At 40.5% G+C, this 13,319-nt stretch overlaps 1 protein-coding gene across 2 annotated transcripts in view; it reads right to left on the bottom strand.

Moving 5' to 3' along the window:
- The window catches only part of LOC138350992 (galactoside alpha-(1,2)-fucosyltransferase 1-like), a 440,933-nt gene that overhangs the window by 401,135 nt on the left and 26,479 nt on the right, over positions 1 to 13,319 (bottom strand). The gene's annotated exons all lie outside the window — the stretch shown is intronic.

Genomic DNA, 13,319 nt, shown 5'->3' with positions numbered 1-13,319 from the left:
TCGTTTGCCTGCTTTAAGAGTCATGTCACCTCTCCCTACTGATTCTCTGAGGTACAGGGAGTCTGTTGGTACATGTGGCGACCAGACCGGCCGCCAGATAAGGGAGAAATTTACATTATAAGTTTGTAGGTAAAGGGGAAGGTGGCGCCCTGATATAAATGAAAGAGTACCCCCTACCTGCAGATCCGCCATTTTGTAGAAAACGCTAGCCGATTGGCCGACTTAGGTCACGGGCGACCAATCAGAGTCCGCCGTGACGTCACCGAGTGCCCTGGGCGGCGCCAACGTCAGAGTTGACCTGACTGTGGAGGTGAGAGGACGCGCCTCAGACAGCTCTCAAGGATTTGAGGCTCTACAAGCCTTATTCAGTGGATTAAACTAGCCATCGCAGCCCACCATCGTTATTGGAGACCCTGCGCTTCTGGGAAGCAAGAAAGAAGCCAAGTACATTGAGCGGAGGAGTGCCAAACTTGGAAAATTGGTCGGCGACGACGCTGGGCGGCGTCGCTCGACGTTGAGGGTCTGGAGAGGTGTGGTGGGCAGGCTTAGCTGTGACTGCGTCACGTTCACTGACGATTTTGGAGGGACGACACCGTTCCTAGGACAAGGAGCAACGCCTTGTGGAAGGGACAAGTGTGTGCATATAGTGATTAGCTCAGTGCCCACTGGTGAACCAGGATTGGGATAGCTGAATCTCTGGGATTGGATCGGCGATGACACGAAGGCTTCACGACCCCTGAGGACCTGTGGAACGTTCCTGGATCGTCAAGGACCGATTCAGGAAGCGTGGGAACCTCACACCATCGAGGGACAGGCGTCGTGAGCCAGGAATGTAAGGTTGGTCAAATCTTGTTTGAGTAGGCTAGATAGGCATTAGATATTTGCATTTGTATGTTGCAGTATAGCATTAATACTTTAGTAGTAGGATAGGCTGCAGGGCAGCTTGTGTCCAGGACTGTTGGAGAGGACAGTGTGCGTGGACGGCAGGACAGTTGAAGAAGAGGTGCCGACGTTGCGAAGAGGCCCTTCTGTGAGAGAGTGTGTGACTCCTGTCTAATCTGCCCAGTTGAAGGAGTGGTTGGAGGTCGTGAAAGAAGAGTGGCTGACGATCTCCAGATTTATTATCCTTATTTTCATTTTCATGTATTGCTTGTGATTGTATGTGTGATCATGTAATTTGTGTCAGTAAATTCACACATTTTATCATTGTGTTTAAGTGTGCCTCCATTATAATATTTCTCTATGAGCATACACGAGGGTTATCATAGTACCACCTAGGGAACGTCGCGTTCTCTATAGAAGTTCTTATCGCCTGGAGAGTGGTAAAGCAGCACAGACATATATAAAAGTGTACCCCTAAGCCATCCGACCAGTATCAGAGCAAGAATGGTGGCAACAAGCAACGTAGTGGCTGGAGATAGGTAAAGCCACCCAGACTTTTATGGGAGAGTACCCTGGGCTGACAGTCCAGTGGCAGATCGAGGGAGTAGCAACGCTCTGGCAACAAATAGTATAGAATACACCCACTGAACTGCATCGCTGGGGTGCAGATATAATACCCAGCTGGCGACCTTGTTAAGAAGACGATAGAGAAGGCAGGCGGGAAAGGAGTTCCTGCAACCTTTTTGTCTGGCAGGCAAGACTCAGGGAAGTTATTGTTATAAGGTAAACCTGAGTCTTCCTTCACTTCTCTACGGGTCTAGGCCGGAACTGTTAACAGCAGTTTCCCCGTGGTTGACTGAAGGGCTCCCAGGGTGATATGTTGCACCCCCCCTTTAGTGTTGGGAGCAAAGACCTGCGGTGGTGGGCATTGCTAGTCCTCTCCTGTGGGACCAAGGAGACTCCGGGGAATCCCGGGAGTCGGAGGGGCTGAATATTCTGCCTTCTGAGCCCCTAGCAGCCGATTGCTAGCGGAGCCCCAGCCCACCCCCCGTGACAGAAGGAAGGAACACTGTGAAGCAAAAGAGAATGCGAAGCAAGGAACACAGTGAAACAGAAGTTGTGAAGCAAGGAACAATGTAAAGTAGGAGAGATTGTGAAGCAAAGAACACTGTGATGTAGCGAATAATGTGAAGTTATGAACGTCATGAAGTTGGAGAGAATATAGAGCTAGGAACACGGTGAATTAGAATAGATTGTGAATCAAGGAACACTGTGAAGTGGGGTAGATTTTTAAGAAAGCAACACTCTGAAGTCGGATAGATTGCGAAGGAAGGAAAACTCTGAAGAGGGATTGATTGTGAAGCAAGGGAAACAGTGAAATAGGAGAGATTGGTAAACAAGGAATAAGTGAATAAGGACACTGTGAATAAGGAGAGAATGTGAAGTAATGAACACTGTCAAGTAAGAGATATTAAGAAGCAAGGAACTCTGTGAAGTAGGAGAGATTAACGTTGTGAAGAATATGAAGAAAGGAACACTGCGAAATTAGAGGGAATGTGAAGCAAGGAACACTGTGAAGCAAAAGAGGTTGCGAAGCAGGGAACACTGTATTCACCTAGTTCACCTAGTTGTGTTTGCGGGGGTTGAGCTTTGCTCTTTCGGCCCGCCTCTCAACTGTCAGTCAACTGTTTACTAACTACTTTTTTTCCACACCACACACACACACACACCCTAGGAAGCAGCCCGGGACAGCTGAGTAACTCCCAGGTACCTATTTACAGCTAGGTAACAGGGGCATTCAGGGTGAAAGAAACTTAGCCCATTTGTTTCTGCCTGGTGCGGGAATCGAACCTGTGCCACAGAAATACGAGTTCTGCGCGCTATCCACCAGGCTACCAGGCCCCAGGCTACTGTGAAACAGAAGTTGTGAAACAAGGAACACCGTAAAGTAGGAGAGAATGCGAAGCAAAGAACACTGTGAAGTAGCGAAGAATGTGAAGTTATAATTGTCATGAAGTTGGAGAGAATATAGAGCTAGAAACACTGTGAAGTAGAATAGATTGTGAAGCAAGAAACACTGTGAAGAAGGAGAGATTGTGAAACATGGAACACTGTCAGGTAAGAGAAAATGTGAAGCATCTAACCCACTAAAGTGACAGAATGTGAAGCAAGGAACATTGTGAAGAAGGAGAGGTTGTAAATCAAGGAACATTCTGAAGTAGGAGAGATTGTGAATGAAGGAACATTGAAGCAGGAGATAATGTGAAGCAATGAACACTATGAAGAAGAAGTGATTGTGAGGCGAAGAACACCATCTTGAAGGAGATATTATGAAGTTAGGAACACTGTGAAGGAGAGAATGAAACGCAAGGAACATTGTGAAGCAGGAGAGATTGTGAAGCAGTAGAGGTTGTGAAGCAAGGAACGCTGTGAAGCAATAGAGATTGTGAAGCAAGGAACACTGTGAGGTAGGAGAAAATGTGAATCCTGAAACAGTGTGAAGTAAGAAAGAATGTGAAGGAAGGAACACTGAAGTAGGAGACATTGTGAAGCAAAGGACACTCAAAAGAAGGATAGATTGTGAACCAAGGAAGACTGTGAATTAGGATAGATTGTGAAGTAAGCAACATTCTGATATAGGATAAAATGTGATATAGGGAGCACTGAAGTAGGACAGAATGTGAAGCAAGGAACACTGTGAAGTAGGAGAGATTGTGAAGGAAGGAACACTGTGAAACCGGATAAAATGTGAAGCAAGGAAAACTGAACTTGGAGAGAATGTGAAGCACGGAACACTGTGAAGAACGAGAGAATATGGAGAAAGGAAAACTGTGAGTACGTAGAGAATTTGAAGCAATGAACACTGTCAAGTAAGAGAAATTAAGAAGCAAGGAATTCTGTTAAGTAGAAGAGAGTAACGTTATGAAGAAGGAGAGAATGAGACGAAAGAAAAACTGTGAAGCAAAAGAGGTTGTGAAGCAAGGAACACTGTGAAACAGAAGAGATTGTGAAGCAAGGAACACTGTAAAGTAGGAGAGATTGTGAAGCAAGGAACACTGTGAATTGAAAAGTATGTGAAGTAAAGAACGTCATGAAGTTAGAATATGAAGCTAGGAACATTGTGAAGTAGAATAGATTGTGAAGCAAGGAACACTGTGAAGAAGGAGAGATTGTGATACAAGGAACACTGAGAAGAATTAGAGAATGTGAAGCAATGAACACCCTAAAATAGGAAAAAATGTGAAGTAGAGAGCACTGAAGAGGGACAGAATATGAAGCAAGAAACACTGTGAAGTAGGATAGATTGTGAGGCAAGGAACACTGTGAAGTAAGATAGATTGTAAAGAAAGCAACTCTCTGACATTAGATAGATTGTGAAACAATTAACACTCAGAAGAAAGATAGATTGTGAAGCAAAGAACATTCAGAAGAAGGATAGATTGTGAAGGAAGGAAGACTGGGAAATATAATATTTTGTGTAGCAAGGAACACTGTGAATTAAGATAGATTGTGACGAAAGCAAAAATCTTAAGTAGGATAGATTGTGAAGAAAGCAAAAATCTTAAGTAGGATAGATTGTGAAGAAAGCAAAAATCTTAAGTAGGATAGATTGTGAAGAAAGCAAAAATCTTAAGTAGGATAGATTGTGAAGCAAGGAACACTCTGAAGAAGGATAGATTGTGAAGCAGGGAATGCTCTGAAAAAGGATAGATTGTGAAGCAAGCAACATTTTGAAGTAGGAGACATTGTGAAGCAAGGAACACTGTGAATGAGGATAGATTGTGAAGCAAAGAACACTGTGAAGTGAGATAGATTTTGATGAAAGCAACACTCTGAAGTTCGATAGATTGTGAAGAGAGGAAAACTCTGAAGAGGGATAGATTGTGAAGCAAGGAACACGGTGAAGTAGGAGAGATTTTTAAACAAGGAACACTGTCAAGTAAGAGAGAGTGTGAAGCAAATAACTCTGTGAAGTAGCAGAGAATGTGAAGCAAGGAACACTGTGAAGCTGAATATATATTTAAGCAAGAAACATGTTTTAAGCCGTAGAGATCAGGAACATTGTGAAATGGGAGAGTTTGTGAAACAAGGAACACTGTCAAGTTAGAGAGATTGTGAAGCAAGCAACACTGAAAAATAAGAAAGATATTGAAGCAAGGAACACTGTACACTTGGAGAAAATGTGAAACAAGGAACACTGTGACGTAGGCCAGATTGTGATTCAAACAACATTGTGACGTAGGATAGATTGTGAAGCAAGTAACACAGTGAATTAGGATAGATTACGAAGCAAGGAACACTGTAAAGTAGAATAGATTGTAAAGAAAGCAACACTCTGAAGTAGGATAGATTGTGTAACAAGTTACACGCAGTTGAAGGATAGACTGTGAGGCAAGGAACACTCTGAAGAAGGATATATTGTGGGGCAAAGAACACTGTGAAGTATGAGATATTTGGTAGCAATGAACACTGTGAATTAGGATAGATTGTGAAGCAAGGAACAATGTGAGGTAAGAGAGGAGGTGAAGCACGGAGCATTGTGAAGCAGACGAGAATGTGAAGGAAGGAACACTGTGAAGAAGGAGAGATTTTGATGAAAGACACAGAGGAAGCGAGAGATTGTGAAGCAAGGAACAATGTGAAGTAGGAAAGAATGTGAAGCAAAGATCAGACCACACACTTGAAAACTTGAGAATGGTCTAGGACGGACCGAAACGTCGTCGTCCCTTCACCTTCTAGTGTATCGTCTGGTCAACATACTTTAGTCTCGTTATTGTGACTCATCGCCTGCAAGCAAAGATCACTGTGAAGTAGGATAGAGTGTGAAGCAAGGAACACTGTGTAGTAAAAAAGATTCGGATGCAAGCAACACTATGAAGTACGATGGATTATGATGCAAGGAAAACCCTCTGAAGTAGGACAGATTCTGAGTTACGAAACACTGTGAAGTAGGATAGATTGTGAAGCATGGAACACTTTGAATTAGAATAGATTGTGAAGCAAGGAACACTGTGAATTAGGATAGACAGTGAAGCAAGTATCACTGTGAAGTAGGGTAGATTGTGAAGAAAGAAACACTCTTAAGTAGGATAGATTGTGAAGCATGGAACACTCTGAAAAAGGATAGATTATGAAGCAGCGAATGCTCTGAAGAAGGATAGATTGTGAAGCAAGGAACACTGTGAATGAGGATAGATTGTGAAGCAAGGAACACAGTGAAGTGGGATAGATTTTGAAGAAAGTAACACTCTGAAGTAGGATACATTGTGGAGAGAGGAAAACTCTGAAGAGGGATAGACTGTGAAGCAAAGAACGCGGTGAAGTAAGAGAGATTGTTGAGCAAGGAACACTGTCAAGTAAGAGAGAATGTGAAGCAAATAACTCTAAGAAATAGCAGGGAATGTGAAGCAAGGAACACTGTGAAGCTGAATAGATATTTAAGCAAGAAACACTTTTAAACCGAAGAGATCATTAAGCAAGGAACATTGTGAAAAAGGAGAGTTTATGAAACAAGGAACACTGACAATTAAGTGAGAATCTGAAGCAAGGAACACTGAAAAATAAGAGAGATTTTGAAGCAAGGAACACTGTAAACTAGGAGAAAATGTGAAGCAATGAACACTGTGACGTAGGATAGATTGTGATGCAAGCAACACTGTGAAGTAGGATTGAATTTGAAGCAAGGAACACTGTGAAGTAGGATAGGTTGTCAAAAAAACAACACTATAAAGGTGGATAGATTGTGTAACACGTTACATTCTGAAGAAGGATAGATTGTGAAGCAAGGAACACTCTGAAGAAGGATAGATTTTGAAGCAAGGAACACTCTGAAGAAGGATCGATTGTGAAGAAAAAAAAAACTGTGAAGTAGGAGAGATTGTGAAACAAGGAACACTGTGAAGTACATAAGATTCCGATGTAAGCAACAATATGAAGTAGGATAGATTGTGATGCAAGGAAGACTCTCTGAAGTAGGATAGATTCTGAATTATGAAACACTGTGAAGTAGGATGGATTGTGAATAAAGCAACTATCTGATTTTGGATAGATTGTGAAACAAGGAATACTCTGATTTTGGATAGATTGTGAAACAAGGAACACTCTGAGAAAAGGATAGATTGTGAAGCAAGAAACACTCAGAAGATGGATAGCTTGTTAAGCATGAAACACTGTGAAGTAGGATAGATTGTGAAGCAAGGAACTCTGTAAGTTAGGATCGATAGTGAAGAAAGCAACACTCTGAAGTATGATAGATTGTGGAACAAGGTACACTCTGAAGAAGGATAGATTGTGAAACAAGGAACACTCTGAAGAAGGATAGATTGTGAAGAAAAAAACACTGTGAAGTAGGAGAGATTGTGAAGCAAAGAACACTGTGAATTAGGATAGATTGTGAAGCAAGAAAAACTCTGAAGTTGGATAGATTGTGAAACAAAGAACACTGTAAAGAAGGAGAGAATGTCATGCAAGGAACATTGTGAAGCTGGAGAGACTATGAAGCAAGGAACACTCTGAGATAAGAGAGAATGTGAAGCAGGGAACATTGTGAAGCAGAAGATAATGTGAAGCAATGAACGCTGTGAAGAAGGAGAGATTTTGATGCGAGGCACACTAGAAAGTAGGAATGATTGTGAAGTAAGGAACACTGCGAAGTAGGATAGAATGTGTAGCAAAGATGACTTTCAAGTAGGAGAGATTGTGAAGCAAGGGACCCTGTGAAGTAGGATCGATTGAAGGAAGGAACACTGTGTAGTAAAAAAGATTCGGATGCAAGCAACACTATGAAGTAAGATAGATTGTAATGCAAGGAAGACCCTCTGACGTAGGATAGATTCTGAATTATGAAACACTGTGAAGTACGATAGATTGCGAACCAAGGAACACTGTGAAGTAGGATAGATGGTGAAGCAAGGAACACTGTGAATTATAATAGATTGTGAAGAAAGCAACAATCTGATCTTGGATAGATCGTGAAACAAGGAACACTTTGAATAAGGATACATTGCGAAGCAGGGAACATTCAGAAGAAGGATAGATTGTGAAGCAAATAACACTGTGAATTAGGATAGATTATGAAGCAAGGAACACTGTAAAGTAGGATAGATTGTGAAGAAAGCTACACTGTGAAGTAGCAAAGATTGTGAAGCAAGGAACACTGTGAATGAGGATAGATTGTGAAGCAAGGAACACTCTGAAGTGGGATAGATTTTGAAGAAATCAACACTCCGAAGAGGGATACATTGTGAAGCAAGGAACACTGTCATGTAAGAGAGAATGTGAAGCAACTAAGTCTGTGAAGTAGCAGAGAATGTGAAGCACGGAACACTGTGAAGCTGAACATATATTTAAGCAAGAAACGTGTTTAAGCCATAGAAATCGTGATGCAAGGAACATTGTGAAAAAGGAAAGTTTGTGAAAGAAGGAACACTGTGAAGTAAGAGAGATTGTGAAGCAAGGAACACTGAAAAATAAAAGAGATTTCTAAGCAAGGAAAACTGTAAAGTAGGGGAAAATGTGAAACAAGGAACACTGTGTCGTAGTGATGTAAGCAACACTGTGAAGAAGTATAGATTGTGAAGCAAGTAACACTGTGAATTAGGATGGATTATGAAGCAAGGAACTCTGTGAAGTAGGATAGATTGTGAAGAAAACGACACTCTAAAGTTTCATAGATTGTATAACAAGTTACACGCTGAAGAAGGATAGATTATGAAGCAAGGAACACTCTGAAAAACGATAGATTGTGAAGCAAGGAACACTGTGAAGTATGATTGATTGTGAAGCAATAAATCCTGTAAATTAGTGTTGATTGTGAAGTAAGGAACGCTCTGAAATAGGATAAAATATGAAGGAGGGAGACACTGTCAACTAGGATCGATTGTGAAGAAAGAAACACTCTGAAGTAGAATAGATTGTGAAGCAAAGAACACTGTGAATTAGGATAGATTATGAAGCAAGGAGCCATCTGAAGTAGGATAGATTGTGTAGCAAGGACGCTGTGAAGTAGGAGAGATTTTAAAGCAAGGAACACTGTGAATTAGGATAGACTGTGATGCAAGGAACACTGTGAATTAGGGTAGATTGTGAAGCAAGGAACACTCCGAAATAGGATAAAATGTGAAGTAGGGAGCCCTGAAGTACGACAGAATATGATGCACGGAACACTGTGAATTAGGGTAGATTGTGACGCAATGAACACTATGAAGAAGTAGAGCATGTGAAACATGGAGCACCCTCTGGTGTATGATAGATTCTGAAGCAAGGAACACTGTGAAGTAAAATAGATTGTGAAGCAAAAAAACATTGTGAAGTAGGATAGATTGTGAAGAAAGACACTCTCAGATCTTGGATAGATTGTGAAACAAGGAACACTCTGAAGAAGGATAGATTGTGAAGCAAGCAACACTGTGAAGTGGGATAGATTTTGAAGTAAGGAACACTGTGAAGTAGAATAGATTGTGAAGCAAGGAACACTGTGAAGTAGGATAGATTTTGAAGCAAGGAACACTCTGAAGTAGAATCGATTGTGAAGCAAGAAACACTGTGAATTAGGAAAGACAGCGAACCTGAGATGTAGGATAGATTGTGAAGAAAGCAACACTCGTACGTTGGATAGATTGTGAAGCAAGGATCACTCTGAAAAGGATGGATTGTGAAGCAGGGAATTCTCTGAAGAATGATGGCTTGTGAAGCAAGGAACACTGTGAATGAGGATAGATTGTAAAGGAAGGAACACTTTGAAGTGGGATAGATTTTTAAGAAAGCAACACTCTGAAGTAGGATAGATTGTGAAGCAAGGAACGCTGCGAAGTAAGAGAGATTGTTAAGCAAGAAACACTGTCAAGTAAGAGAAAATGTGAAGCAACTACCTATATGAATTAGAAGAGAATGTTAAGCAAGGAACACTGTAAAGCTTAATAAGTTTTTAAACAAGAAACACGTTTAAGCCGATGAGATTGTGAAGCAAGGAACATTATAAAAAAGGAGAGTTTGTGAAACAAAAAACACTGTCAAGTAAGAGAGATTCTGAAGCAAGGAACACTGTGAAGTAGGATAGATAGTGAAGCAAGGAACACTGTGAAGTAGGATAGATAGTGAAGCAAGAAACACTGTGAATTAGGATAGATTTTGATGCAAGCAACACAGAAGTGGGATAGATTGTGAAGCAAGGAACACAGTGAACTAGGATCGATTGTGAAGAAAGCAACACTCTGAAGTAGGATAGATTGTGAAGGAAAGCAACACTCTGAAGTAGGATAGATTGTGGAACAAGGTGCACTCTGAAGAAGGATAGATTGTTAAGCAAGTAACACTGTGAATTAGGATAGGTTATGCAGCAAGGAACACTGTGAAATAGGATAGGTTGTGAAGAAAGCAACACTGTGAAGTAGGAAAGATTGTGAAGAAAGCCTCTATCTGATCTTGGATAGATTGTGAAATAAGGAACAATCTGAAGAATGATAGATTGTGAAGCATGGAACACTCAGAAGATTGATCGATTGTGATGCATGGAACACAGTGAAGTAGGATCAATTGTGAAGCAAGGAACACTGTGAATCAGGATCGATTGTGAAGAAAGCAACACTCTGAAGTAGGATAGATGGTGAAGAAAAGCAACACTCTGAATTAGGATAGATTGTGGAACAAGGTGCACTCTGAAGAAGGATAGATTGTTAAGCAAGTAACACTGTGAATTAGGATAGGTTATGCAGCAAGGAACACTGTGAAATAGGATAGGTTGTGAAGAAAGCAACACTGTGAAGTAGGAAAGATTGTGAAGCAAGGGAACACTGTGAGTGAGGATAGATTGTGAAGCAAGGAACACTGTGAAGTGGGATAGATTTTGAAGAAAGCAACACTCTAAGGTAGGATTGATTGTGAAGAGAGGAAAACTCTGAAGAGGGATAGATTGTTAAGCAAGGAACACTGTCATGTAAGAGAGAATGTGAAGCAACTAACTCTGTGAAGTATCAGAGAATGTGAAGCAAGGAACACTGTGAAGCGGAACAGATATTTAAGCAAGAAACGTGTTTAAACCGTATAGATTCTGAAGCAAGGAACATTGTGAAAAAAGAGAGTTTGTGAAAGAAGGAACACTGTCAAGTAAGAGAGATTGTGAAGCAAGGAACACTGAAAATAAGAGAGATTTTGAAGCAAGGAATAATGTAAAGTAGGAGAAAATGTAAAACAAGGAACACTGTCGTAGTGATGTAAGCAACACTGTGAAGAAGTATAGATTGTGAAGCAAGTAACACTGTGAATTAGGATGAATTATGAAGCAAGGAACTCTGTGAAGTAGAATGGATTGTGAAGCAGGAAACACTGTGAAGAAGGAGAGATTGTGAAGCATGGAACACTGAAGATGGATAGAGTGTGAAGCAAAGAACTCAGTGAAGTAGGATAGATTTTGAAGGAAGGAACACTGTGTAGCAGGATTGATTGTGAAGCAAGTAACACAGTGAAGAAGGATAGATTGTTAAGCAAGGAACACTGTGAAGTAGGAGAGATTGTGAAGCAAGGAACTCTGTGAAGCAGGATAGATTGTGAAGCAAGGAACACAGTGAAGTAGGATAGATTGTGAAAGAAAGAACACTGTGAAGTAGGATAGATTGTTAATCAAGGAACACTGTGAAGTAGGATAGATTGTGAAGATAGCAATTCACTGATCTTGGATAGACTGTGAAGCAAGGAACACTCTGAAGAAGAATATATTGTGAAGCGAGGAGCACTTGGAAGAAGGGTAGATTGTGAAGCTAGGAACACTGAGAAGTTTGATAGATTTGAAGTAAAGAACAGTGTGAAGTAGGATAGATTGTGACGCAAGGAACACTGTGAAGTAGGAGAGATTGTGAAGCAAGAAACACTCTGAAGTAGGAGAGATTGTGAAGCAAGAAACACTCTGAAGCAGGAGAGATTGTAAAGCAAGAAACACTCTGAAGTAGGAGAGATTGTGAAGCAAGAAACACTCTGAAGTATGAGAGATTGAGAAGCAAGGAACACTCTGAAGTAGAAGAGATTGTGAAGCAAGAAACACTCTGAAGTAGGAGAGATTGTGAAGCAAGAAACACTCTGAAGTAGGAGAGATTGTGAAGCAAGGAACACTCTGAAGTAGAAGAGATTGTGAAGCAAGAAACACTCTGAAGTAGAAGAGATTGTGAAGCAAGAAACACTCTGAAGTAGGAGAGATTGTGAAGCAAGGAACACTGTGAAGTAGGAGAGATTGTGAAGCAAGGAACGCTGTGAAGTAGGAGAGATTGTGAAGCAAGGAACGCTGTGAAGTAGGAGAGATTGTGAATCAAGGCTGAGTATGAGGAGATTCATTGTGTTCTTTGTCACAGGGAAAGAAGCCAGGTTGTTATCGTGGCCGACACTGGCACCTTCAGCACACGGGCGTCACAGTGTGTACCTGTTACACCTGTACACCTGTAATCATAATTAAATCATAGTATTAGTAATATTAATGAATTTGAACAACCAATAATGCTATGCTAATCATTGTACTTAGAAACACACAAACGTAACGGTCCCACTGTTACTTTATTTCAACATGATTCAGAGTTTTGTTATGATTTTATGACGTGTTAGATTGTTAGAAGGCGTAACATTCTGTGAGAAGGTGTTTCACCAAGTTAGAAGGTTTTACAACTTGTTCTTAGTTTTAACAACTTGTTAGAAGGTTTAGCAGCCTGTTAGAAATTGAAACAACTTGTTAGAAGTTGTAACAATTTGTTTGAATTGATATCAACATGTAAGAAAATGATTAATGCGTGTTAGAATGTGAAACAACTGTAACAACTTGTAAGAAGGTGTTACAACTTGTTAAAAAGAGTAACATCTTGTTATAAGCTGTTACAACTGCTTAGAAGTTGTTACAACGTGTTGTTATTATCTTTTGGTGACGTGTTAGAAGGTGTTAAAACTTGTTAGAAGGCGTAACAACAACTTGTTGGAATGTCTTACAACGTTCTAGAAGGTGTAACCACTTGTTAGAAGGTGTGGCAACGTGTTAGAACGTGTAATAACTTGCTGTAATTATTTTTTTATGTCGTGTTAGCAGTTGTTACAACTTGTTAAAAGGTGTAACAACTTGTTGTTAGTATGTTTTATAACCTGTTAGAAGGTGTTATTACTTGTTATAATGTGTAACAACTTGTTATTATATGTGTTATTGACGTGTTAGAAGGTGTTTCAACTTGTTTGAAAGTGTTACAACATGTTTTTATTATGTTTATTGACATGTTAGATGGTGTTAATTTTTAATAGAAGGTGGTTACATCGTGTTAGAAGGTGGTTACATCGTGTTAGGAGGTGGTTACATCGTGTTAGAAGGTAGTTACATCGTGTTAAAAGGTAGTTACATCGTGTTAGAAGGTGGATACATCGTGTTAGAAGGTGGTTACATGGTGTTAGAAGGTGGTTACATCGTGTTAGAAGGT

Source organism: Procambarus clarkii, chromosome 5, assembly GCF_040958095.1.
Source record: "Procambarus clarkii isolate CNS0578487 chromosome 5, FALCON_Pclarkii_2.0, whole genome shotgun sequence".
Taxonomy (NCBI): domain Eukaryota; kingdom Metazoa; phylum Arthropoda; class Malacostraca; order Decapoda; family Cambaridae; genus Procambarus; species Procambarus clarkii.
Note: the sequence above shows the minus strand (reverse complement) of the source record. Positions and strands in the feature narration are given on the sequence as shown.